Raw genomic sequence first — 25,614 nt, 5'->3', positions numbered from 1 at the left:
CTTGCTATGTTGTCAGATGTATGACTCTCTTATTTCTCTATTGGACAATACCCGAGATTCTGACTGAACTTGATGAATGAAATGGATTGTCAAAGTCAAAAAATTCTTATTGCTGTCAGATTTCCATAAATCAGTTGTGCCTGCTACAAAATCCATCCCCTGAAACATTTCAGTTAGAGCTGCTTTTGAAATATCATATTGTTGAGGTAGTAATTTTTTGGATACAATTTTTCTAGAAGGCAAATTATAGTTGGGGTTTAGCTGGTAAGTATAGCTTCGAAAACCTTCATCTTCCACTATAGGTAGTGGTTGCAAATCTGCACATATTATATTTACAAGTTCTCTGCTGACATTACTTGAATTGACCTCTACTGCACCTTTTGATAAAAATCTCATCTGCAACTGTCTTCTCTTACTTTGAGCGACATTACTTTGACCTTGGTTTCCATTTTCATGACTTGCTCCTGCTTCTTGTGATTGACTGCTAGTGGCAACCGAATTTAAATCCGAACTACTGTTTGGGCTTTGATTTTGAGTATCGGTTCTTTCTATATATATCAAATATAGAAGTGAATGCACTTTTCTAAAATTTTTAAACAGTGTTAGAAATTAGCAAGTAAAATACGCTTCCCAAGGCAGTCGGTTCTATGTACCGGAGCGACTCGGGATTTTTCCCGACCAAGGACTGTCATTTCAGTGTGACCCCATTTAATTTGTTTCGTCCCTCCCACAAATTGTCATCCTCCCAGCAGCTCCTTGCAGCAGGACTGCTACATATTCTCTTACTCCGGGAAGGTATCGAACCCAATCCGGGTCCGTCTCCTCACCCCGGTCCTGAGAAATGGTTTTGCTGTATTTGCCAGAAAATAATCTTTTTAGGACGGTCATACTCTGTTCAGTGTGTCTCGTGCAAGGGATGGTTGCATCGGACAGGTTGTTCTGGGCTCGATCCCAAAACCCGACGTCCACGTAACTTTTATAAATCTTTTGTGGCTCCTTGCTGCTCACGCCCAAGGGCGTCCCGTAGTCTACGCCTAAGCGTATCCCCACTACCTTCCAGCAGCTTCGCTGCTCAGCAAGCCACAACAAGTACCCGCTGCTGCTCGCGCCCCACGGCGCCAACAACTCAAACAGCTGATACCACTCATAACTACTACCTTCGTAGTAGAGCTGGTAGCAATGCTGAGCATCAGCCCCTGCGCCCGTCTTCTTGTCCTCCATTCTTTTCTGGCAGCAATCGTGCAGGTCAGGGAAACAGACTCTTAGTCCCTGCCTCCGTTTGCACCGTCTGCCAGCACAGAATATATAGGTTTGCGACATCCGCTCAATGCAGCTCCTGCCTTGGGTGGTGCCACTTTCCTAGATGTTCTGGTCTCCGCGACGGCAACCCCTCGACGGGTTTCATCGCGCCATGCTGCCAGGTCGCAAACCCTATTCATCCGGGTACCCCAATACTTGCCCAAGGGCGCCCAGTCCCAAGGCCACAACAGCAATTGCGTCCTGGCCTTCCACAACCTAGGCGTAGTCACCCGTCACTTACCCCATAGAGTGGCGGCGTCACCCCTCATGCACTTCAGAATTCTGCAGTTCAACTGTAATGGACTAACTGGGAAGATTACGGAGATAGTCGATTTCATGAAGCGGCTCAACATCCGCATTGCTGCGATTCAAGAGACTAAACTCTCAGCAAGATCTGCATTGCAGACCTGCTCTGGTTATAATGTCCACAGGAAAGACCGCGGGAGCGGAAATGGAGGCGGCCTCGCGTTTATTATACACCACTCTGTGCAATATCATATATTTGGTCCTGGCATCGACCGCAGTGACAATGTCTTAGAACGTCAAGGCCTATCTGTCCGGTCAGGCGATGCAAATTTAGAAATCATCAACATCTACATCCCTCCTGTCACCTGCTGCCCCAGTGGATACCGCCCTAATATCGAGGCCTTACTCACTGGCAACAATCGCATTATCTTAGGCGATTTCAATGCCCATCACGACCTATGGCATTCAAACTTGCGGGCGGACAGTAGGGGTGAGATGTTGGCGGATCAAATAGACGAAACGACGTTCTGCACAATTAACGGAGACGCCCCCACACGTATGGTAGGAAGCTGTCATAGCTCGCCAGATATCTCAATCGTGAGCGCAGAACTCGTAAACTGCGTCAACTGGCAGCCGATGGTAACATTGGCATCCGACCACCTGCCCATACTTATTTCGTTCGAGCGTACCGCCGACTTCATCGTCACCGAAAAACGCACTTTCATAAACTTCAAAAAAGGAAAGTGGGAAGAATATAAATCTGCAACAGACAGCAGCTTTGCTGCCCTCCCTATCCCGACTGATGCCCGCCAAGGGGAGCGTGCCTTCCGTAAGGTCATTGAATCCGCCTCGGCACATTTCATACCCGCCGGGAGAATTCCCGAAATCCGGCCCCACTTCCCGGCGGAGGCCGCCAGCTTAGCGAGGGAACGCGACCTTATAAGACAGCTTGATCCAGGCGACCCCCAAATAAGGGATATAAACCAACGCATCAGATTGCTTGTGGGCGAACACAAGCGGGCGAAATGGGAAGAGCACCTAAGAGGTTGTAACCTCTCTACCGGTGTAGGTAAACTTTGGTCCACCGTAAAGTCCCTATCGAATCCGACTAAGCACAAAGACAAAGTTTCCATCGCCTTTGGCGATAAGGTGCTGTCGGATGCGAAAAAATGCGCGAGCGCTTTCTGCCGACAATATATAATGCATCCTACGGTCGACAAAGATAGACGGAGAGCCAATAGACGTGCACATAAACACAAACTCAGCGCGTCACCAATTACCATCACCGCTAGAGAGGTTGAGGACGCCATTGGTCGCGCTAAACCATCCAAAGCAGTGGGCCCAGACGGCATAGCCATGCCGATGCTTAAAAACCTAGGGAAAGAGGGTTTCAAATATTTAGCGCATGTCTTCAACCTGTCTCTTTCCACCTTTGTCATACCCGAGAAATGGAAAATGGCCAAGGTGGTCCCGCTACTAAAGCCTGGGAAACCAGCTAACGTAGGTGAGTCATATCGTCCGATATCTCTCCTATCGCCAGTGGCAAAGACGCTTGAAGCCATTTTGCTCCCTCATTTCCAAGCACATTTGCAGCTAGCCCCTCATCAGCATGGCTTCAGAAAACTCCATAGCACTACCTCCGCGCTAAATGTCATTAGCACCCAGATAAATTGCGGTTTGAATCAATATCCCCACCATAGAACAGTACTCGTAGCGTTAGACCTATCAAAAGCTTTTGATACGGTCAACCATGGCTCGTTACTGGAAGACCTGGAAGGGTCTACCCTTCCCCCATGTCTTAAAAGGTGGACCGCAAATTATCTGGGTGGTTGGCAGGCATCGGTGCAATTCAGAAACGAAACATCAAAACAAAGGAGAATTAAACAAGGGGTGCCACAGGGTGGTGTCCTATCCCCGCTTTTGTTTAATTTCTACATATCTAAGCTACCTTCACCACCGGAAGGAGTCACAATCGTTTCCTACGCCGATGACTGCACAATAATGGCCACAGGCCCAGGCCCAAAGATCGATGAGCTATGCAATAAAATAAACGGCTATCTCCCTGATCTCTCCAGTTTTTTCGCCTCGCGAAACCTGTCATTGTCACCGACTAAATCTTCCGCGACCTTATTTACAACATGGACGCCCCAAATGTCGACCATATTGAACATCCACGTCGATGGCTCTACGCTACCGACTGTCCTACACCCCAAAATCTTAGGTGTGACGTTTGATCAGGATCTACATTTTGGTGCGCACGCAACAGCAATTGTTCCGAGAATTCAGAGCCGTAATAAAATCCTCAAATCCCTTGCTGGCAGTACCTGGGGAAAAGACAAAGAAACGCTCTTGACCACATACAAAGCAATTAGCCAGCCGATTACGTGCTACGCGTCACCCATATGGTCGCCAAGCCTAAAAACCACCCACTGGAAAAAACTACAGGCCTGCCAAAATACTGCTCTCAGAATCGCCACGGGCTGTCTTCTTATGTCCCCAGAACACCATCTGCATAATGAGGCGAGAATACTCCCCATCAGGGAGAGAAATGAGATGCTGACCAAACAGTTTCTGTTGAATACCCAGAAACCTGGGCATCCCAACAGACATCTGATTGACGAACCAGCACCGCCTAGGGGCCTAAGGAGTCATCTCCGTAAGCATTTTGAGGAAATACGGCACCTGAGAACCCAGCCGTATGAAGCGGAAAAACACAAGCAGGTCCTTGGTGAACTCCATAGACAGGCGTCGGACCTTTATGTCGGGAATTGCCCGGTGAATCCAGTACTTGAAGAAAAATATCCAGAACTCGCAGAAGAGGAACGCTTACTCCCCAGGGAAACGCGTGTCACTCTTGCTCAACTTCGTTCTGGATACTGTAACAGGTTAAACTCTTACCTATCCAGAATCAACCCCGACATACAAAATGTATGCCCTGCTTGCAATGTGTCCCCACATGACACCAACCATCTCTTTAATTGTAATGTGGAACCAACGCCTCTAACACCCCTTTCCTTATGGTCCACCCCTGTTGAAACGGCAAGTTTCCTTGGACTCCCGTTAGAGGATATTGATGACAATTTGTGATCGGTCGCGGCTATTAGGTGGGGCGAGCATTGCTACAACAACAACAACAACAACAGCAAGTAAAATAATTCACGTAGCCGAAGAAAACCATTTAGAGACACACAATTTCATTCAATAATGCAAATGATTGAGCTCCAATTCTGATGATATATAAATATCGATATGATAAAAGGTAAGTTGATTTTTCTATGTCACACAGTCAATATTTATTGCGGTATTTAAAACGCGATCCGCTTTTGGCTTCTATGAGTACTCCGCTTTTGGATTCTATGAATACTCGAGTACAGGACTCGAGCGCGTGCTTCCAAATACTAAACTTTGTATACTCGAGTGCCTGAGTACTTCTACAGTACTCGAGTCAGCTTGCTCTCCCCCAGCGGGTTAGGGGGGTCAGAATATACCCGCGGTAGGTATGCCTGTCGTAAGAGGCGACTAAAATACCAGATTCAAGGGGCTGTGTAGCGCAACCCTGCAGGTTGCCAGCGCAACATATAGCTTCTCCAAACCCAATTGTCAACCTCACCTATCCGCGGCGAATCCTGTTTCACTAACAGACGAGGCTCTGGCGACCCTAAGCTCCTTATGGAACTTGGGGTTGGGGAGGGAGGGGATGGCCTGAAGGTTTAATGTGGCCACATAAATCGTTCCCGAGATGGTCGGGCCAGCACCTTAATGGTGCTGTGGTACCGGAGCGTACCGGATCTGTATCCGGCAAAGGACCATCACATCGATCGATCCCCAAAGCCTTCGGGGAGCAACCTTATCGCTACAACAACAACAACAACAACAGTCAGCTTGCTCGGCACATCACTAGCTCTCAATGAATTTGGTATACCCAACCGCCTAAATATTTCTTGCAAAATAGATATGAATACTTCTGATGTTAATCTTTTAGTGAACTTAAGCTCTTGGTATCGGGAGTAATAATCAATCAGTACCAACACATATTCATTATTTGGAAGCGGACAGAGGAGATCGGTAGGAAGTCATTGCCACGGTCAATTCGGGAATGGTGCCTGTGCATTGGGGCTGGTCTGTTCGATTGAGAAAATATTAAACAATCTACGTATTTTTACGAACGATTCCGCTCTATCTAATAGTGGCCACAACACTTTGGACCGTAATCTCCGTTTCATTGCCGATTCTCCCGGATGTCCTTCATGAGCAAGCTGTAGTGTTTTCGGTAGTAGTGCAGTTTAGGGGCCCACCCGAAAGTTGGGCCAAGATTTTCGAGCGAAGTATCAAAAGACGTGCATTTATGTCTAGATTAAGAATCGGAAAGCGCAAATCAACTTTTTTCATCCGTTTAAAAGTTATCGACGAAAAACAGGTTTGTGTGATACATATTGTTCCCGCGCGTTTACAATCTTTTAAGCACACACATCGCTTTACTTTTTATACTTAGTATATTAGCATAATCTAACTTGCACGAATTAACGAAAAATTATGTTAAATTTCACTAATCTACTTATAAAATATAAACACAAATATTGCAAAAAATTTCTGTCCAAATTAAAACACATGAAAGTGAACAGTGTTGCCAGCTCAGCAACGATGGAAATTACCTTTGCTTTTCTCTGTTAAGATTAATACAAGACAGTAGCGGCTCAACATAAATTTAAATAAACATACAATTACATTGTTTTTGAAATTTACTGAATATTTTGCAATTTAATATATTTAAAGAGGAGAATACATCTATTTATCCAAATAAAGTGATGCTGGCAAATATTTGGAATTTTCATTTGGGAGCAGTCTTTTCTCATATTCTGTTCCCTTCTTTCTTCTCTTCTTTTCCCTTTCCTTCTATTCTCCACCCTTTCCTTTTCTTCTCAACCCTTTCCTTCTCTTCTCATCCCTTTCCTTCTCTAATCTTCTCTTTCCTTCTATTTTGTTCTCTCCACCCTTCCCTTTTCTTCTCCACCCTTTCTTTTTCTTTTCCCTTTTTTTCTCTTCTCTTCACTCCTCTTCTCTCCTTCCCTTCTCTTCTATTCTCTTCTCTTCTTTTCTCTTCTCTTCTCTTCTCTTCTCTTCTCTTCTCTTCTCTTCTCTTCTCTTCTCTTCTCTTCTCTTCTCTTCTCTTCTCTCCTCTTCTCGTCTCTTCTCTTCGCTTCCCTTCTCTTCTCCTCGGGAACAATATGTATCACACAAACCTGTTTTTCGCCGATAGCTTTTAACGGATTCTTAATCTAGACGTAAATGTGCGTCTTTTGATACCTCACTCGAAAATCTTGGCCCAACTTTAGGGTGGGCCCTTAAACTGCACTACTACCGAATACACTACATGCTCATGAAGGACATCCAGGAGAATCGACAATGAAACGGAGATTACGGTCCAAAGTGTGGTGGCCACTAATATAGAGATGCGGAATCGTTCGTAAAGAAATGCGTAGATTGTTTAATAGTTCCTCAACCGAACAGACCAGCCTCAATGCACAGGCACCCATTCCCGAATGGACCGTGGCAATGGGTTGCTACATATCTCCTCGGTCCGCTTCCAAATGATGAATATGTGTTGGTACTGATTGATTATTACTCCCGATACCAAGAGGTAAAGTTCACTAAAAGAATAACATCAGAAGTAATCATAACTATTTTGCAAGAAATATTTAGCCGGTTGGGTATACCAAATTCATTGAGAGCTAGTGATGTGCCGAGTCAAGCTGACTCGAGTACTGTAGAAGTACTCAGGCACTCGAATATACAAAGTTTACCCAGAAAAAAAATCTAGTGACTGAAAATGGCGACCAACAACAAAATATCCCACATTGTTCCACAACTGTTAGTATGACAGAATGAAATGGCCTAATTGAAATGACCGATCCATATATGCTTGCCTTTTCTTACATGCTATGTACCCTCAAATACGTCACAAAAATTTTCTGCGAATCCGCCATTTGTTGTTTTAAGCTTGAAACCACAAGCGCAGCAACAGCAGAGTAATAAAAATTAATTTAAAAATAATTTCGGATATAATAAAAACTAAATTTAAATTAAGTGTTGTATTTCCAAACTGGAAAAAGAAGGGGTAAAGATGGGTTTGATGGTGAATGAGGACAAAACGAAGTACCTGCTGTCATCGAGCAAAGAGTCAGCGCATATGCGCCTTGGCAACCACTCTACTGTTGGCAGCCATAATTTCGAAATAGTAAAAGACTTCGTTTATTTGGGAACCAGTATCAACACTAGCAACAACATCAGCACTGGAATCCAGCGAAGAATCAATCTTGCCAATAAATGCTACTTTGGACTAGGTAGGCAATTGAAAAGTAAAGTCCTCTCTCGGCGAACGAAAATCATACTCTACAAGTCACTTATCGTACCCGTCCTGCTATATGGGGCAGAAACATGGACCATGACAACAGCAGATGAAGCGGCTTTGGGAGTGTTCGAGAGAAAATTTCTTCGAAATATTTATGGACCTCTACGCGTTGGCGATGGCGACTACCGAAGAAGATTTAATGATGAGCTGTACGAGCTATACGCACACATCAACATAGTCCAGCGAATTAAAACGCAGCGGCTGCGCTGGCTAGGCCATGTTATGCGAATGAAAGATGATGCTCCGGCCAAGAAAGTGTTTCTATCGGAACCCGCCTATGGAAGCAGAGGTAGAGGGCGGCCCCCACTCCGTTGGAAGGACCAGGTGGAAAACGATTTAAACTCCCTTGGTGTGACCAATTGGCGCCGGTTGGCGGAGCGACTGGCGCGCCTTGTTGGACGGCCATAACCGCTTAGACGGTTAAGCGCCAATTAAGTAAGTAAGTAAGTTGTGTGCGCTGCGGTACTTGCATTTTATATTAATAGTACATTTATATTTTCCACAAAGGAACCAAAATCAAGTAAGTTTTAATGCGATATGGGAAAAGCCATTTTCTGGGAAATCTAATATCATTTTCCCATATCGCTACACATCCATTCATTCATTTTCATTTCTGGTGTTAAAAAATCTGCATCGTTCAATCTGTTATATTGTAGGATTTGCTTTAATATAATTTGAATTAATAAAAAACTATTATTTACAGGATATCGAAAATTTGTCCCTATTATCGCCAGAGGTAATTTCGCGTCAGGCAACAATCAATATTGGCAGGATTGGACACGGTAAGTCCAATGTTGTGAAAGCTATTTCCGGAATTCAAACGAAAAGCCATTTTTTATGCAATGCCACGACAGCACCAGCAACAACCTATCTGCCAATGCTACAACAGTCGGGCTATCCACCACAACCTGGTCCACCTGGTTGCCCTCCACAACCTCAACATCCAGGCTATCCTCTACAACAACCAAGTGGTTACATGGGTCAAATGATGCCACCAACACAACCTGGACTGGCGCCAATGCCCAGTTGCCACCCATGCCGGGTCAACCCCAATACCCGGAAGCCGTGGTTATAATGTATGCTAATACAACTAATATATTTCAAATATTACTGATGATTATTTTTGTATTATTTTCTTTAGCAACCACCTGCACCTGGTACTGGTATATACCAACAGCCGCAACAGTAGCCCAACGCCGTTTAGATCCCGATCAGATGCCTAATCCAAAAAGCGTTATCGTTGAAAATCAAAATGGCGCTGGTGGTGCTTTTATTACTAATGAACAGGGTTTATTACCACCATTGGTGACCACAAAATATGTGGTACAAGATCAGTGTAACTCCTCTCCACGTTACGTTAGGTATTGATATTGGAAATTAATTTTTTGTTTGGCAATTAAATTGATCTTTCTCGTTTGCATGCATTTTTTTATTGCAAACCTGCAACAGCTGATTTATTAAAAACAACAGCTTTGTCCTTAAACTTACCATCTCACCAATGGCACGCACGGTTGAGGGTGAATATGAGCCACCCATTGTAAATTTTGGTGAAATGGGTCCAATTAGATGTAATCGTTTGCAAGGCTAAAATGCAATTTGTAGATGCTGGTCGTCGTTTCCAATGTCTAATGTGTAAAGTAACAACAGATGGTAAAAAAAATCTTTCACTTTTACTTGTGTTCATTGATACTTATTTTTTCTCAACAGTGCCAACTGAATATTTCCAACATTTGGGCCACACCGGATAGCGTGTTGATAAATATGAACGTCCTGAACTTGTATTGGGTATATGAGTTTTTGTGTAAAAAATATTTGGGTACCGATTGTAGGGTTATCTACTTTGTAAAATATACTTTAATTTTGTAAATTATTTTTATGTTATTTTACTTTTAATGTTATTTCAAAATGAAAATTTTTAAATCAGTTATTTTAGAATTTTTAAAATGTGAAAATATTTAGTTTGACTGTGAAATAAATTTTTAACAAAAATATAGTTTAACACTATACCGATGGCTCTCAAGGTAGAACCTCAACTCATATCCAACATCAATGCCACGCATTCAATTGTGGACGCTGTACGCACTACATTGGGTTCACACAGTATGGACAAATATATTGTTGATTCCAGTGGTACGGCCACAATTTCAAATGATGGGGCAACCATTATGAAACTATTGGATATTGTGCATCCAGCCGTAAAACTCTAGTCGACATCGCCAAATCTCAAAATGCTGAGGTAAGTTTTTTGTTATATTAGACTGTATATAATGAAAATGTTTCTCTTATCTGGTCGGCGATGGCACCACTTCAGTAGCACTTTAAGCATGTGAAATCTTAAAACAAGTTAATCCATATGTTGAGGAAGACGTGCATGCTCGTATCATCATTAAAGCTATACTCAAAGCATTATAATTATGCATGACCAAACTATGACATAGCTGAACATGTCGAAGCGCCAATCAAAGGAACAACAACGTGCTTTATTGGAAAAATGCGCTGCCACAGCAATGTCCTCCAAACTTATTCATAAACAAAAAGATTTCTTTTCTGGACGCTGTACTTTTCTTTGGTGGATCCAACGTCATACAAAAAATATAAAATCGCAATTTTAAATATAGAATTGGAATTCAAGGGTGAGCGTGACAATGCTGAAGTACGTGTTGATAATGTTCAAGAGTATCAGAAAATTGTTGATGCTGAATGGCGTATTCTGTACAATAAACTACTAACTTTCGAACCTCAATTGCAGCTTTCTGAACTAAAATAAAAAAGGTATAGTATTAAAATTGGCGAATTACAAGTCAACTTACTCAAATTGTGAATTGCCTACTCGCGATTTGATGGTTTACTGCAACGAATAGTTCTGTTAGTTCTTCTCTTTTGTTTTCTATATCATTAATTAATTTATTTAAGATTCCCTTACATTGTGAATGATAACTACGTGTGATATATTATCTGTCAAATGCCTGACAGGATTTTCAATATGGCAACTTTTTAGCGTTTTGACATGGTGTTCACTTTGGAATTTTGACGTCTATGCAGAAAATATCACACTTAGTTATCATTCACAATGTTCCCTTAACTTTGTATGCATACAATCGCATACAATAAAATTTGTATTTATGGCTCACCAACAAGACTGAAAAACTATTCCTTCCTTAAGACTTATAGTTAATAATTTACAACTATTATAAATAATCTAATATATTATAAAAATGTTGAATAAAAGAAATGTTAATGGATTTGAATTAAAGAAATGTTTTATTTATATAGCAGTATAATCCAAGTAAAAAAAACGGTCATAATACTAGTGAAAAGGCGGTCATATTAACGTAATAATACTGTAAAAATACTCGTAAAGTTACAGGTATATAACTTAAAAAATGACTCCCATAACGTGAATGTAAGAACAGTACAGCACTATAGTTTGTTTACATTTCGATAACCTAATACCGCATATGTGTGAGCAGTATGGACAATTACATAAATAGGGACTACTCTAACAATACTCCTTTGCAATGCGTTTGCGGACCACCATCAGCCGATCATTTCTCGTTTTTTAACGACCGTTATCACGACACGATGACGATCGAACAGAGTTTGCAAAAGTAAAATATTGCATACAAATAACTGATAATAAAATTTTACTATGGCTACTCTGATAAAATGCGCACTGGTTTTATGTATACATACTATAGTATAGAGAAATATTAGTTTCTTTATTCACGCAAATGCTAAATAACATAAGAATACTCGTAGTAAAAATATAAAAGTTGTATTGCCCCTCTTCATTTACTTTCATTTTAAGTTAAATTCACTCCGATAATTCTTTCCGACATTATTCCTCTTTAGTACTTTGGCACCGCTTCCCAAGGCAGTCGGTTCTATGTACCGGAGCGACTCGGGATTTTTCCCGACCAAGGACTGTCATTTCAGTGTAACCCTATTTAATTTGTTGCGTCCCTCCCACAAATTGTCATCCTCCCAGCAGCTCCTTGCAGCAGGACTGCTCCATATTTTCTTGCTCCGGAGAGGTATCGCATCCAATCCGGGTCCGTTTCCTGACCCCGGTCCTGAGAAATGGTTTTGCTGCATCTGCCGGAAAAGAATCTTTTTAGGACGGTCATACTCTGTTCAGTGTGCCTCGTCCAAGGAATGGTTGCATCGGACAGGTTGCTCTGGGCTTGATCCCAAAACCCGACGTCCACGTAAGTTTAATAATTCTTTTGTGTCTCCTTGCTGTTCACACACAAGGGTGCTCCGTAGTCTACGCTTAAGCGCCCCCCCCCCACTACCTTCCAGCAGCCCCGCTGCTCAGCAAGCCACAACAAGTACCCGCTGCTGCTCGCGCCCCACGGCGCCAACAACTCAAACAGCTGCTACCACTCATAACTACTATCTTCGTAGTAGAGTCGGTAGCAATGCTGAGCATCAGCCCCTGCCCCCGTCTTCTCCCCCCTCTTTTCCGCCAGCAATCGTGCAGGTCAGGGAAACAGACTCTTAGTCCCTTCCTCCGTTTGCACCGTTTGCCAGCACAGAATATATATGTTTGCGACATCCGCCCAATGCAGCTCCTGCCTTGGGTGGTGCCACTTCCCTAGATGTTAGGGTCTCCGCGACGGCAACCCCCCCGACGGGTTTCATCGCGCCATGTTGCCAGGTCGCAAACCCAAATCATCCGGGTACCCCAATGCTTGCCCAAGGACGCCCAGTCCCAGGGCCACAACAGCAATTGCGTCCTGTCCTTCCACAACCCAGGCGTAGTCACCCGTCACTTACCCCCAGAGTGGCGACGTCTCCCCCTATGCACTTCAGAATTCTGCAGTTAAACTGTAATGGACTAACTGGGAAGATTACGGAGATAGTCGATTTCATGAAGCGGCACAACATCCGAATTGCTGCGATTCAAGAGACTAAACTCACAGCAAGATTTGCATTGCAGACCTGCTCTGGGTATAATGTCCACAGAAAAGATCGCGAGAGCGGAATCATACACCACTCCGTGCAATATTATATATTTGATCCTGGCATCGACCGCAGGGCAATGTCTTAGAACGTCAAGGCCTATCTGTCCGGTCAGGCGATGCAAACCCAGAAATCATCAACATCTACATCCCTCATGCCACCAGTTGCCCCAGTGGAAACCTCCCTAATATCAGCGCCTTACTCACTGGCAACAATCGCATTATCTTAGGCGATTTCAATGCCCATTACGATCTATGGCATTCAAATTTGCGGGCGGACAGTAGGGGTGAGATGTTGGCGGATCAAATAGAAGAAACGACGTTCTGCACAATAAATGGAGACGCCCCCGCACGTATGGTAGGAAGCTGTCACAGTTCGCCAGATATCTCAATCGTGAGCGCATAACTCGTAAACTGCGTCAACGGGCAGCCAATGTTAACATTGGCATCCGACCACCTGCCTATACTTATTTCGCTCGAGCGTACCGCCGACTTCATCGTCATCGAAAAACGCACTTTCATAAACTTCAAAAAAGGAAAGTGGGAAGAATATAAATCTTTTACAGACAACCTCTTTGCTGCCCTCTTTTCATTAGACTTCGCGAAGCGATGTGCATTTTTGCAAATTACCTATTAAGAAATCCGCAGTGCCTCGCTTGATTCTCATGTGGGACTTAAAATCTTTTTCGCTCATTGCATCAATAGTTCCAACAAAGTTTTGACATCTTCCAGGCGCGTCGCTCTCGCTACCAGAGTCTTCATCTGAACTGGATGAAGTTACCTCGTCGGCTAACTCAGCTATGTCTAGAACTTCATTGATAATGCGCAACATACTTTCGGAATTCTGAAAACGATTTATATAATAAATGACCGAATGTATGAAATTGTTGTATTACTCAAGAACTTTTCTTACCGCCTCCATTTTCAATTAAAAATCATAAATAAACCAAAAAAATTTGTATACGTATACAGTTCTGCCAAGTTTTTGTGGCATTTTGACATTTGCGGGGCAGTGCTGCCAAATGTTTTATATGGCTATGCGCAACTGTCGATGACCGTTTTTTTTGTTTTACCCGTAAACTTAAACGTATATACGCGTGTTAAAAAACACGGCTAATATTAGCATCAAGAGTTATGTGGTTATAGTTATTTAATGTTTCTCCAATTCTATTTAGTTGCGTTTTAATGCTTATGTTACAGTATAATCCCGGGCTCATATTTTTAACTAAAATTCCTGACTTATTTTTTAAAAGAGGTTCCGCACTTTTGGGTACATTCATACCTTCTTCTAAAAGAATCGTTAAAAGTTCGGAGAGACTTTTATGTGTTATTTTGTTACGAATGCCCCATTTCCTTTTTTCAGTTTTTAACAAAGATGTACTTTCTGTGAGCAACTTGGCTCATCAGGAAGCACTTCTTCAATATCTACCGGTCTAGAAATTTGCACGGCCGGACCAGTTTCACTTCTATCCAAACTCAATTTTGCACGACCCTTTTCCCTTTCCTTACTAACTAATCGACGCATATGGCGTTTACGTACCGTACTCATTCTGCGCTCTATCGTTGACTATTTTATTTATTTAAAAATTTATTATTTAAACACAACATTTTTGTCTGATTTTCCACCAATCACTTTTATTTGCCAAATACCGATTACATTTCACGTAAATTTTATCGATAGAATTGTGATAGCTCATCCACTATTCCGATAATCGGAAAAACGTATTACTGAGCCGCTGTGACAAATAAATTAAAAAAGGTACATTTTGACATTTATCCTTATGAATATGCAGCCAGAAATATTATTTGCTGCTAAAGTCTGGTCGCTTCAAACCGAAGAAAATGTCAAGGCGTGTCATTGTTAGCTTATAAAAAAAAAAGCTTGACTGCATACCAACTATATTGCATGCAATTTTTTGTACATATTTTAAACAATGTGTAAACTTGTATAGTTGATATCATATGTCAAATCGAAGAACTGGGAAAAGGTTTTGGCAAAGCTGACACAGTCATAACCATATTTTTACTTATCCATATCAATTGGAATCAGTTATCGGCACCTTAACCTAAAAATCGTGAAATTTTCATAAAAATGAAGAAAACTCAAAAAATTACAAACATATACCACAAAGAATAAGGTTTTTAGTCAAAACGTATCCAAAACAATAAATAAAATATACAAAGAGGTTAATAAATTCTCCAACGCAAATATTTTTAGATTATGGATATGGCGAAAAACCAATTGGTTGGCTATGGTATGGTTATGGCTAGGTCGTTATTGTATGGCACCATTAACCAATTACGTTGATTTCAATAAGGTTGGTTGGATCAGCTGTTTTATATGGATATGGATACGTCAAATTTAAACGGCCCTAAAAGCGTTCTATATAAGGAAGGATTTACATTCATATGTACGTACACGCACATACGGTCTACATTACACAAGTTTTATATATATATTATATAGCAGGTGAAGTAACGCAACTACGCGTTTACATACAACGCCTGACGCGCCACTTCGCTTCAATGCTTTGACAATGCCATGCTAGCACTATCTCAACTTTATGTGGCTCTGGGCCGAAGTTCTCTGTAGTTTTTTTTTGTCAATGGCCAATAGTCATAAACTAAATAAAATAGGTATTAAAGTTAGTAAATTTTTTTTTTTTTGACAGAAAGCTCAAAGGAAATTATGTCAAAAAGCTGCAACTAAAACAGGTTTAAATTTTTCATTTTGATTATAAATATGCGACAATATCTTTGGATAAAGCAACAGTTTTACATGCCCACCTGCCTTTTTATGCCTTAACCGAAATAAAAATGCGTTGCGACAATGTATACTGTAACGAATTTACAGCAATTCCGCTTATTCCAAATTCTCTGCTAACGTTCGAATCGCTAAACTGTTGAATAAATAACTCCAATATTGAATAATGCAAAAATGGCCTTTATTAAAGTACTTCACAGTAACACCTATACTTCGCGACTAATCGCTTGTTTAAATCAAACTGATTGACGCGCCTCTACTCTCGCTGCCTACACTGTGATTTCCTCGTTGCATCTTCCAGGCGCTTCCAGAATTTACTTAGTTTCTGCTATAAAATTATGGAGCGTGTCATTATTCTGTATTACAAAATTCTGGGTGACAAAATTCTGTAAATTGCAAAAAAAATATGCCTGAACAAAATTCTGCTTTTTAAAATTCTGCTTTTTAAAATTCTGCTTTCTAAAATTCTGCTTTTTCAAAATTCTGCATGTTTAATTCTGGAAGTCAAAATTCCGGAATCATGGCATTGCGTAGCCGGTGTTGGATCGGCTAAGTGTTATTTTTTTAAAGTGTGGTCGAAGGCCGCCTACGCAAAAGGGTATACTACGCAGAAGGACATCACCGTGGCGGTAGCCACGGTTATACCACACAGCCCAGGGTTAGTTTTTATAATCGCGGCCGAAGGCCGCCTATGCAGAAAGGTGTTCTACGCAGAATTACTGTGCATGGCGCACTTTTTCAAAATAATTACATGACCTATTTAACATTGTTAACATTATAGTTTAATACAGAATTTTGTAATACAGAATATTGAAAGCAGAATTTTAAAAAGCAGAATTTTGTTTTTAGAATTTTGTATATACAGAATTTCGACACCAACCCATAAAATTATAACTACAGATGCACGTGTATAGGTTCTCATATGCGCGTGTATTTGTGAGCGACACTTCCACAATTATAATTGCATACTTTTGGGAGCATCTCATATAAAATATTTGTACGTCTCTTCTCCGCTGCGTGTACGTACATATGTGTAGACATAATGATTGATCTATTGATGTGCATACAAGTCACTGCTTAGCATCGCTTAGAGATGACAGTACCCCTTAGTGTTGCTAATATTCATAACAATACAAACGTCAAACCGAAAAGTCCCTCAAAACGAAAATTGGAAAACGCGTTAGCTTTTCCGCAGAAATTCAATTTCGGTTGCTCTCATACAATTTGTATGTGCATGAGATTAGGTCAAAACGCTCATGAGGTCGAAGCGCCTTTTTTCATACCACTCCCAGCATTCGACAGTAAAAAATCGATGGTTTTCCTAAAATAGAATTTTCGATAGTGCCATCGTTAGTTTTGCAGCTCTATGGATAACAAAAAACAGCTGTTATTTCGTTTCCGTGCATAAAAAAATTAAATATTCTTGTACTTTGGTCTTCTTTACATTATTTTGTTGCAATATTTAGTGGGTTTATAAAACTTTGCGTGAAAATTTGGACGCGATGAATTGATTCGGTTGACGAACAAACATTTACTCAAGTTTTTGAAACCGAGAAAATACGTTTCTGTGAGTAAAAGCTCAGCAAAGGAGGAACTGGTGGCCAGTTTTTGGAAGAGCCATGAGAAACCTAATTACATGGAAGGATTATAAAAGTGCAAACACGCAGGCCTAAATGAGACATTGTTGTGATATTAAACAATGATTTACCGAAAAAGTGTCTTTGGTTTAGTTCTCTAATATACTAATTTTCTGAACAAAATTATATACTGTATTAACTCACCTGTTATTTATGCTATGCCAAACGAATATACAAAATGCTGTGCTTTATAATATATATATTAAACGTATGTCAATAAAATGTATGTTCAGATATTACTGTTAAGTTCTCACAACCACACTGGTCAACTGCCGTATATCAACTAACTAACTCTACACTCGTTAATACATCAAATATCGCACACCCACATACACATGTGTATATAGGTCTCTACAGGTCTCCACATCTCTCCCTTATTTTCGAGTCTTCCTTCCAACTCCGTGATTAAATGTAGTGAAGATTGTTGATGATACTGCCTTGAATCTATGCTGTAAACGACGTCTATGACGGCCCATTTTGTGAAGACCTGTCGCCCATAATTTGTGTGGATGGTGTTGTTATGGTCGCAGTGGTGGGGGTTGGTCCCTCGGTATACTCTTTTGAGATAGAAGGATTTTTGTTTCCGATAACCCGCAGTCTTTTGATGTGGCTTATATTTCTCCTGGAGGTCTTTCCGTTTGCAGTTATGGTTACCTCGTTCCAATTTACTTTTATACTTCATACTCGGTTTGGTCAAACGTCGGTGTAAGCTTGTGTGGGAATACCACATTTCGCAAAAGGACTTTGTCACCCACTTCGATGTCGCGTTCATATCTCCTCGCTTCATATCTGCCTTCTCTTTCCCTTTCCAATTGTTGATCATATCCATGGTATAAATATTACCAGGTAAAACCATTTACTCTTCTTGGCGGCCATATTGGTTTTTTGATTTTTAAAAAAATTTTTAAATCACTCTCTTAAACTTTGTGGAAATGCCAAACCAAAGTAAACACAAAAAAAAATTTTGGTTTAACATTTTCATTTTTTTAATGCCAAAAAATAATTTAAAAAAAACAATTTAAAGCATAGGCCACACAGGAATGATGACGTTTCTGCAACAGTTCAATGACTGCTTTTTTCATATTACTGGCATTATCAATGGTAATGCATACAACTTTATCAAAAATTTTCCATTCGTCTTCAAGAACTTGTCGCAGTAAACTTGCTTTGTTGTCAGATGTATGACTCTCTTATTTCTCTATTGGACAATACCCTAGATTCTGACTGAACTTGATGAATGAAATGGATTGTCAAAGTCAAAAATTCTTATTGCTGTCAGATGTCCATAAATCAGTTGTGCCTGCTACAAAATCCATCCCCTGAAACATTTCAGTTAGAGCTGCTTTTGAAATATCATATTGTTGAGGTAGTAATTTTTTGGATACAACTTTTCTAGAAGGCAAATTATAGTTGGGGTTTAGCTGGTAATTATAGCTTCGAAAACCTTCATCTTCCACTATAGATAGTGGTTGCAAATCTGCACATATTATATTTACAAGTTCTCTGCTGACATTACTTGAATTGACCTCTACTGCACCTTTTGATAAAAATCTCATCTGCAACTGTCTTCTCTTACTTTGAGCGACATTACTTTGACCTTGGTTTCCATTTTCATGACTTGCTCCTGCTTCTTGTGATTGACTGCTAGAGGCAACCGAATTTAAATCCGAACTACTGTTTGGGCTTTGATTTTGTGTATCGTTTCTTTCTATATATATCAAATATAGAAGTGAATGCACTTTTCAAAAATGTTTAAACAAATTTGTTGTATTTCCAAGATCTACAAAAGTTTTTTTTTACATTCCACTTTATTATTTTCAAGTTTGTTATAAAACCTCCAAATATCTGACAAACGTTTGGGGCCATGATTTTCTAAACTCAATCGCATGTGAAGCGTGTTAGAAATTAGCAAGTAAAATAATTCACGTAGCCGAAGAAAACAATTTAGAGACACACAATTTCTTTTTTTTTTTTTTTTTGATTTTGATACTCCTTGTTGCGGAGTTGAAATGGCCAATTGTTTAAGCCTTCTTAAACAGCCAGGTTGTCATGCGATTATTTGTGTTGTTGCCAGATCATTTTATATTATTGTTATCTTTTTCCCGTTTTTTTTTTTTTTTTTTTTTTTTAAAGAGAATTCAGTGTTTCAACTTGTTTAGAAATGCCTCAAACGAGGAATTATTGAGAAAAACTTTAAATCATTAAATCAAAAAGTGTAAAAACTTCATTGAGACTAATTTAATTTACCTTTAACCGGATTTATAATTCTAATTCGATGTATTTTACCTTGCTTAATTTTTTTACATTTTTATTGTGGAGAATAGCTGCATCACAAGTTTTCTATGAGGAGAGTTTCATCTAGAAACCCAATAAGTTCCTCATATTCTGACAAACTCTTTATTTTTAGTAAGTCTTTTAGTTCACCATATTTACTGAATATTTTGTAGCTGACTCTTTTCTGGCTGTATTTTGGGCAGTGAAATATAATATGGTCCGCAGTCTCACTTTCATTGCATTGTGAGCAAACACCTGAAATTCCTACATTAAATTTACTTAGATAATAAGGACAGTATGTGTGACCTAACAAAAGCCGATTTAGAATTTTAATTTCTCTGCATCCTAAGTTACATTTTTTGTTTTTGAACCACGGAACCCTCACTACTTCATCCATAATTTCTGCAAAATATTTACCTTTCGTCTGGCTTATTCCTTTATATTCTAAAATCCACTTATTCCATATCGATCTTTTAATCCTATTTTCAGCCTCATAAGTCGTCAGATCTGCATTAATTATTTTTCCAATCTTTGCAGCCGTTTTAGCTGCAATGTCTGCTTTCTCATTTAATGTAATTCCAATATGACTTGGAACCCATATTACTTTAATCCTTTCTATTGTTTCTTTATTTGTATATAATATATTATGAATGTCTGTAACAATATGATTATTTGTTACATTAGTGTCAAGTGCATTAAGTGCTGAAAGACTATCTGAAAAAATTGCAATTTTATTCATTTTGCCTTTTATTGCATATTTTACTGCTTCACAGATTGCAATTAGTTCACCAGTCATTGAAGTTAATTTTTCTTGTATCTTAAATAACAATGAAATATTCCTCTTTACATCATAAACCCCACAACCTACGCTGTGCTCAGTACACGACGCATCAGTTGCAATCAAGAAAAATTCATCATTTAACAATTCCTCTTTGACGGCATTGTATGTAGCTAAAAGTTGAACTTTTGAATAATTTTGTTTTGATCTGGTAAGGTCTGATTTTACAATTGTCATATTAGGATGTTTACAAAAACTTACATTTGTGTTGATTCTATCAAAAATAGTTTTATGTTTTTGATATGTTACATTGTAACTTGTATTTATATACGGTCCATTTTGAATTTTCAACTTTAAGGTAGAGTTCACAAACCATTGCTTCATCAGTTCCTTAGCAGTGAGCCACTCAGCCCTGAATAAGGGTGGCAGCTCACCAGCCAGAGCAAACATTGAGTGTACCGGTGCACTTGGAGGTACTCCTATACATCTTCTAATACTATTGTTTAAGCATACTTGGAGCTTATTATTATACCCGTATGGAGCATTTGACCACGTTGTGCATCCATATTCAGCCTTTGACCTTACAAAAGATTTGTATGTATTTAAAGCCACTTTTGGAGTAATTCCACCTTTAACCGTGGTAAGCCTTTTTATGAGATTAGAAGCTGGCACAATGTCTTTTTTGATTTTCAAAACCTGATCCTTTAATATGCCACTTGCATTAATAATCCTACCAAGAAACCGTAATTGACCGACTTGTTTTACTCTGTCTAGACCTATGTTAAATGAAAAGGAGTTTTTGCAACCCCTAGCCATGTACATTAAACTTGTCTTTTCAAAATTTATATTAAGGCACAGTTCAATACATTTTGCTTTAAAATCTGTTATTTTATTCTTTAGGTTATCAAGTGCCTTAGCAGCAGTTTTATCATTTGACACAATTAAAAAATCGTCAGCAAACTGAAAAATGTTAGTATGGCTGTCTTCCAACTCATGTTACTGAGCTGTATATACATTAAATAAAATTGGCGATAAAACGTTGCTCTGTGGCAAACCATTTTCTATAAGAACTCTACTCTCTCCTAACATTAACGTCCTTCTGTGTAGAAAGTTATAAATCCACATAAAAATATTAGGATGAACGTCCAACCCTTGAAGCATTTTGGTGAGACTTACAATTTCAACACAATTATATGAATTGGACAAATCCAAAGCACAAACAAGTACCTTGTACTTATTGCTTTTCAATGTTTGTATGACATGTAAACTTTCATTCAGACACATTGGAGCTGACTTATTTTTCCTATAGGCAAAGCTTCTTGCAGGTATCATTTCATTTGTTTCCAAATACGTAGTCAATGTGTCTTTTATACACATATTAATGCTTTTAACTAAAACTAAAATGAGTGATATTGGTCTAAAGTTCTCAATATTTTCATTATTTCCACTTCTCTTGGGAATGGGCACCACTCTTATTCTGCGCCATTCATCTAAAATAATGTTAGACCTAAAATGTTGTTCCAGAATTTTCTCAAGATTTATAAATGTGTCAGAAGATAACATCTTCAACATTTTGTACGTAATGTGATCATCTCCCCCCGCTGTGTTTTGTTTTTTACAAATTAGGCCTTGTAATTTACTTTCTACTATTGCACAAGGAAATTGTGTAACTTCTGGATGTATTGATAGCTTAGTGCACATTTCTTCAAAAGAGGGTGAGTTAGGAATCATCACCTGCTGTTTCAGAAAATTCAAGTAGTCTGAATTGTCCTCTGCACACCATTGAGTGTCACTGACCTTTTGAAAGTTTTTCATGTTATTTATGAAACACCACGCTTTTTTTGTGTTTGGAGCTTGATTTAAATTTTCTATGGCTAAATTAAAATTTTCCCTTTTAGCTTTTTTTACAGCTTCCTTCCATTCGTCTTGAAGTACACAGGCACTTTCAAGATCCTCAATTTTATTAGTTTTCTTTGCTTTTGCTCTAGCAGCATTCAAAAGTCTATATTTCCTTTCAAGATCTTTACTCCACCACGCTTTTGGGGTATGTTGCAAGTCATTTAAGTCCATTGTGGCCTTCTTCTTTGCATTTTTAAAAGCATCTACCAGATCTTTCACATTACTAATATTTGGAATTTCTCCAATGTTTTTAGCTAGAGCTTTCTTGGATATGAACTTGATTGGCTTTTTTGAAATTTCTTTCACATCTATTACTATTGGACAGTGATGACTGTGTCCGACGAATGAATTTTTGCATTGCCATGTTACTTCACTCCTAAAACCAATAAATGACAGGTCTAAAACACTGGCCTGGCTAGTACCCATTACGTCCGAGTTCCTAAAAAAAGTCTTTGTACCATCATTTATACAACTAAGATTTGAATTATTGATAAGAGAAAGTAGAGCCCTTCCTTTGGGTGTGTCAATCGTGTCACCCCAAACACTCATTCTGGCATTGAAATCACCGAGCAAAATTACATTGGTTTGACCATTTAAAAAAGAAATCAACCTGGCCATTTCATTATTAAATGTTTCCAAATTCATGGATGGCTGCAAGTAAACCGAGCAAATTGTTAAGTTTTTATTTAAATTTCTGGTTTTTGCAATAACAATATCAAATGGAGTCCTATACTTTATTTTGCTAAATAAGATATTTTTCTTAAAGCCTATCGCTACTCCTCCATACCCATCTGATCTGGTTTTTTTGATCATCTTAAAATTTGTTAATTTATGGTTAACATTCTCCTCATCATGGGAGAAAACCTCTTGCAAACATATACTATCTATTAAATTTTGTTGATTAAATATATCAATATTGAATTTGTTTGTCTTTAAACTTTGACAATTATATTGTGCTAATCTTACCATTAGGATTACGAAATCTTTCCACCCTCTCTTCCAACAACTCCCCCATTGCATTTTTTTCACACATGTTGTATAATACTGAGACTAGTGGATCATCTCTTGTTATTGAAAACCTACTTTGTAACTGATCTATTACTCTTTCTAACTCCGAAACCCTTGTCCATCCTGGCCTATCATAGCAAGGTATGACTTCAGCCCGACTCCTTTTTTCCCTCATTGGGTTTACTTTCTTTTCAGTAGTGCTGGCTTTACGAGCCACTAAATTATATGACTTTGTCACAAATCTTTTATTTTTTTCTAGATTTGCATTTATTGTTCTTGCGCTGTTTGAATTTAGCAGCGGAAACTCTTCTTCGTATTCTGTTAGCAAACTGAACCTATTTTGTCGCTCTGGACTGTGCAATTGCGAGTATGTATCATACGCCTCTTTTTTGCTAATTTTTTTAATTGTCATAACTTCAATTACTTGTTTCTCCTTTTGCCATGCTGGGCATACATTTCGATTTAGAGACACATGATTTTTATCACCACACAGGATACATTTTTTGTTTTTGCAATCCTCACCACATTTACCCTCATATCCACATAGAATGCATCTAGTCTTTGCTCTACAGCTGGCCTTCGTATGACCCAACCTTCCACAATTATAACCTTGCTTGGCAGGGGGGAAGTAATGCCTTACCTTACAATTTGTAAACCATAGTTGTACCTTCTCTGGCAGTTCTCCACCAGCAAATGCAATCTTTACTGTCTGTGTGTTTATGAATTTTAGTTTGTCTTCTTTGTCCCTACGTTTAATCCTAGACACAGCCGTCACTTTAACCTCAGATACCAAGTTATTGAAAATTTCCTCTTCTGAAAATTCTTCAGGTACATACTTTATTACCCCATGCGTCTCTACAAAAGATCTCTGAATAAATGGCTTTACCTCCATTTCTAAAAGTTTTTTATTTATTACGCACATGTTCGCAGTTACCGCAGTCTCAAAAAAAATTTTATATAGTGATTTTCCTAGAGCCTTTACCTCTTTGATTCCTTCTATTTGTAGGTTTCTAATTTTGGACCATAAGACAAGCCCACTCTTCATAGTCAGATTTTCAAAGTGTTTTGACTTGGATGTGTCAACTAAAACAGCATACACTCCTTTGTATCCTTTATCAAAAAAAATTGTTTCCCTGTCCTTATTTTCCTTTTTGTTTTCCTGCAACTTTTCATTATTCTCCTCACTTACTCCAGACATGTTGCCACCAATGGCCTGATTTTCTTCACTTTCCTCCTCCATACTATCTGTTTGCACATTTTTATTGCCTTCCAGTGAATTTGTATTGTCAATACTGTCTGCCTTCGGGATCGCCCCTAATGTCTTACCATTAGCATCTACCTTTGCTTTGACTGTACCTTTTTTCACTAATATTCCTTGCATCGGAGGCATTTCCTTTGCAGGTTTGTTTGGATGAGCTAACATAGATTTGTTTGCTACCCTATGCCTGTTACCTTTTAACCTACGTATTTTCGGTTCCCAATCTTCTCTTATTTCTCCTAATTCCAATAAGGAATCCTTCACAATGCCCTCAATTACATCCATAGCGTTCCCAGTATCGCCCGACGCCGAAGCGTCCGCCATTTTGTAGAAGTTCCGGGAAACTTCTACAGATTATTCCTCAAAAATCACACAAAAAAGAGTCAGCTACCTTACCCAGTATAATATAAATACTTACAGTACTCGTATCCAACAATTCTCCACTTCTGTTTAATTATTTCAATGTTTAATAATTTTAATGAAATTCACAAAATAAATACAATTTTATTTGGTACAAAACCAGTCTCAAAATAGAAAGAACAACTTTCAAAATGGCCGCCAAGAAGAATCACAAAAGCCAAAAAGTATCGCACTTCTTTTCTCTTGTAATTCTCAAAACGAAGTCACACAGTCAATATTTATTGCGGTATTTAAATCGCGATCCGCTTTTGGCTTCTATGAGTACTCCGCTTTTGGATTCTATGAATACTCGAGTACAGGACTCGAGTGCGTGCTTCCAAATACTAAACTTTATATATTCGAGTACCTGAGTACTTCTACAGTACTCGAGTCAGCTTGCTCGGCACATCACTAGCTCTCAATGAATTTGGTATACCCAACCGCCTGAATATTTCTTGCAAAATAGATATGAATACTACTCTTGGTATCGGGAGTAATAATTAATCAGTACCAACACATATTCATTATTTGGAAGCGGACAGAGGAGATCGGTAGGAACTCATTGCCACGATCCATTCGGGAATGGTGCCTGTGCATTGGGGCTGGTCTGTTCGGTTGAGAAACTATTAAACAATCTACGTATTTTTACGAACGATTCCGCTCTATCTAATAGTGGCCA

General features: G+C 39.3%; 2 protein-coding genes across 2 annotated transcripts in view; one reads left to right on the top strand and one right to left on the bottom strand.

The window, feature by feature from the left end:
• The window catches only part of LOC137244249 (succinate--CoA ligase [ADP/GDP-forming] subunit alpha, mitochondrial-like), an 88,153-nt gene that overhangs the window by 768 nt on the left and 61,771 nt on the right, over nt 1–25,614 (top strand). The gene's annotated exons all lie outside the window — the stretch shown is intronic.
• Nucleotides 1–25,614, bottom strand: part of LOC137244251 (succinate--CoA ligase [ADP/GDP-forming] subunit alpha, mitochondrial-like) — a 163,374-nt gene that overhangs the window by 84,913 nt on the left and 52,847 nt on the right. The gene's annotated exons all lie outside the window — the stretch shown is intronic.

This window comes from Eurosta solidaginis, chromosome 3 (genome assembly GCF_040869045.1).
Source record: "Eurosta solidaginis isolate ZX-2024a chromosome 3, ASM4086904v1, whole genome shotgun sequence".
Taxonomy (NCBI): domain Eukaryota; kingdom Metazoa; phylum Arthropoda; class Insecta; order Diptera; family Tephritidae; genus Eurosta; species Eurosta solidaginis.
This window is presented reverse-complemented; position numbering and strand designations above follow the sequence as displayed.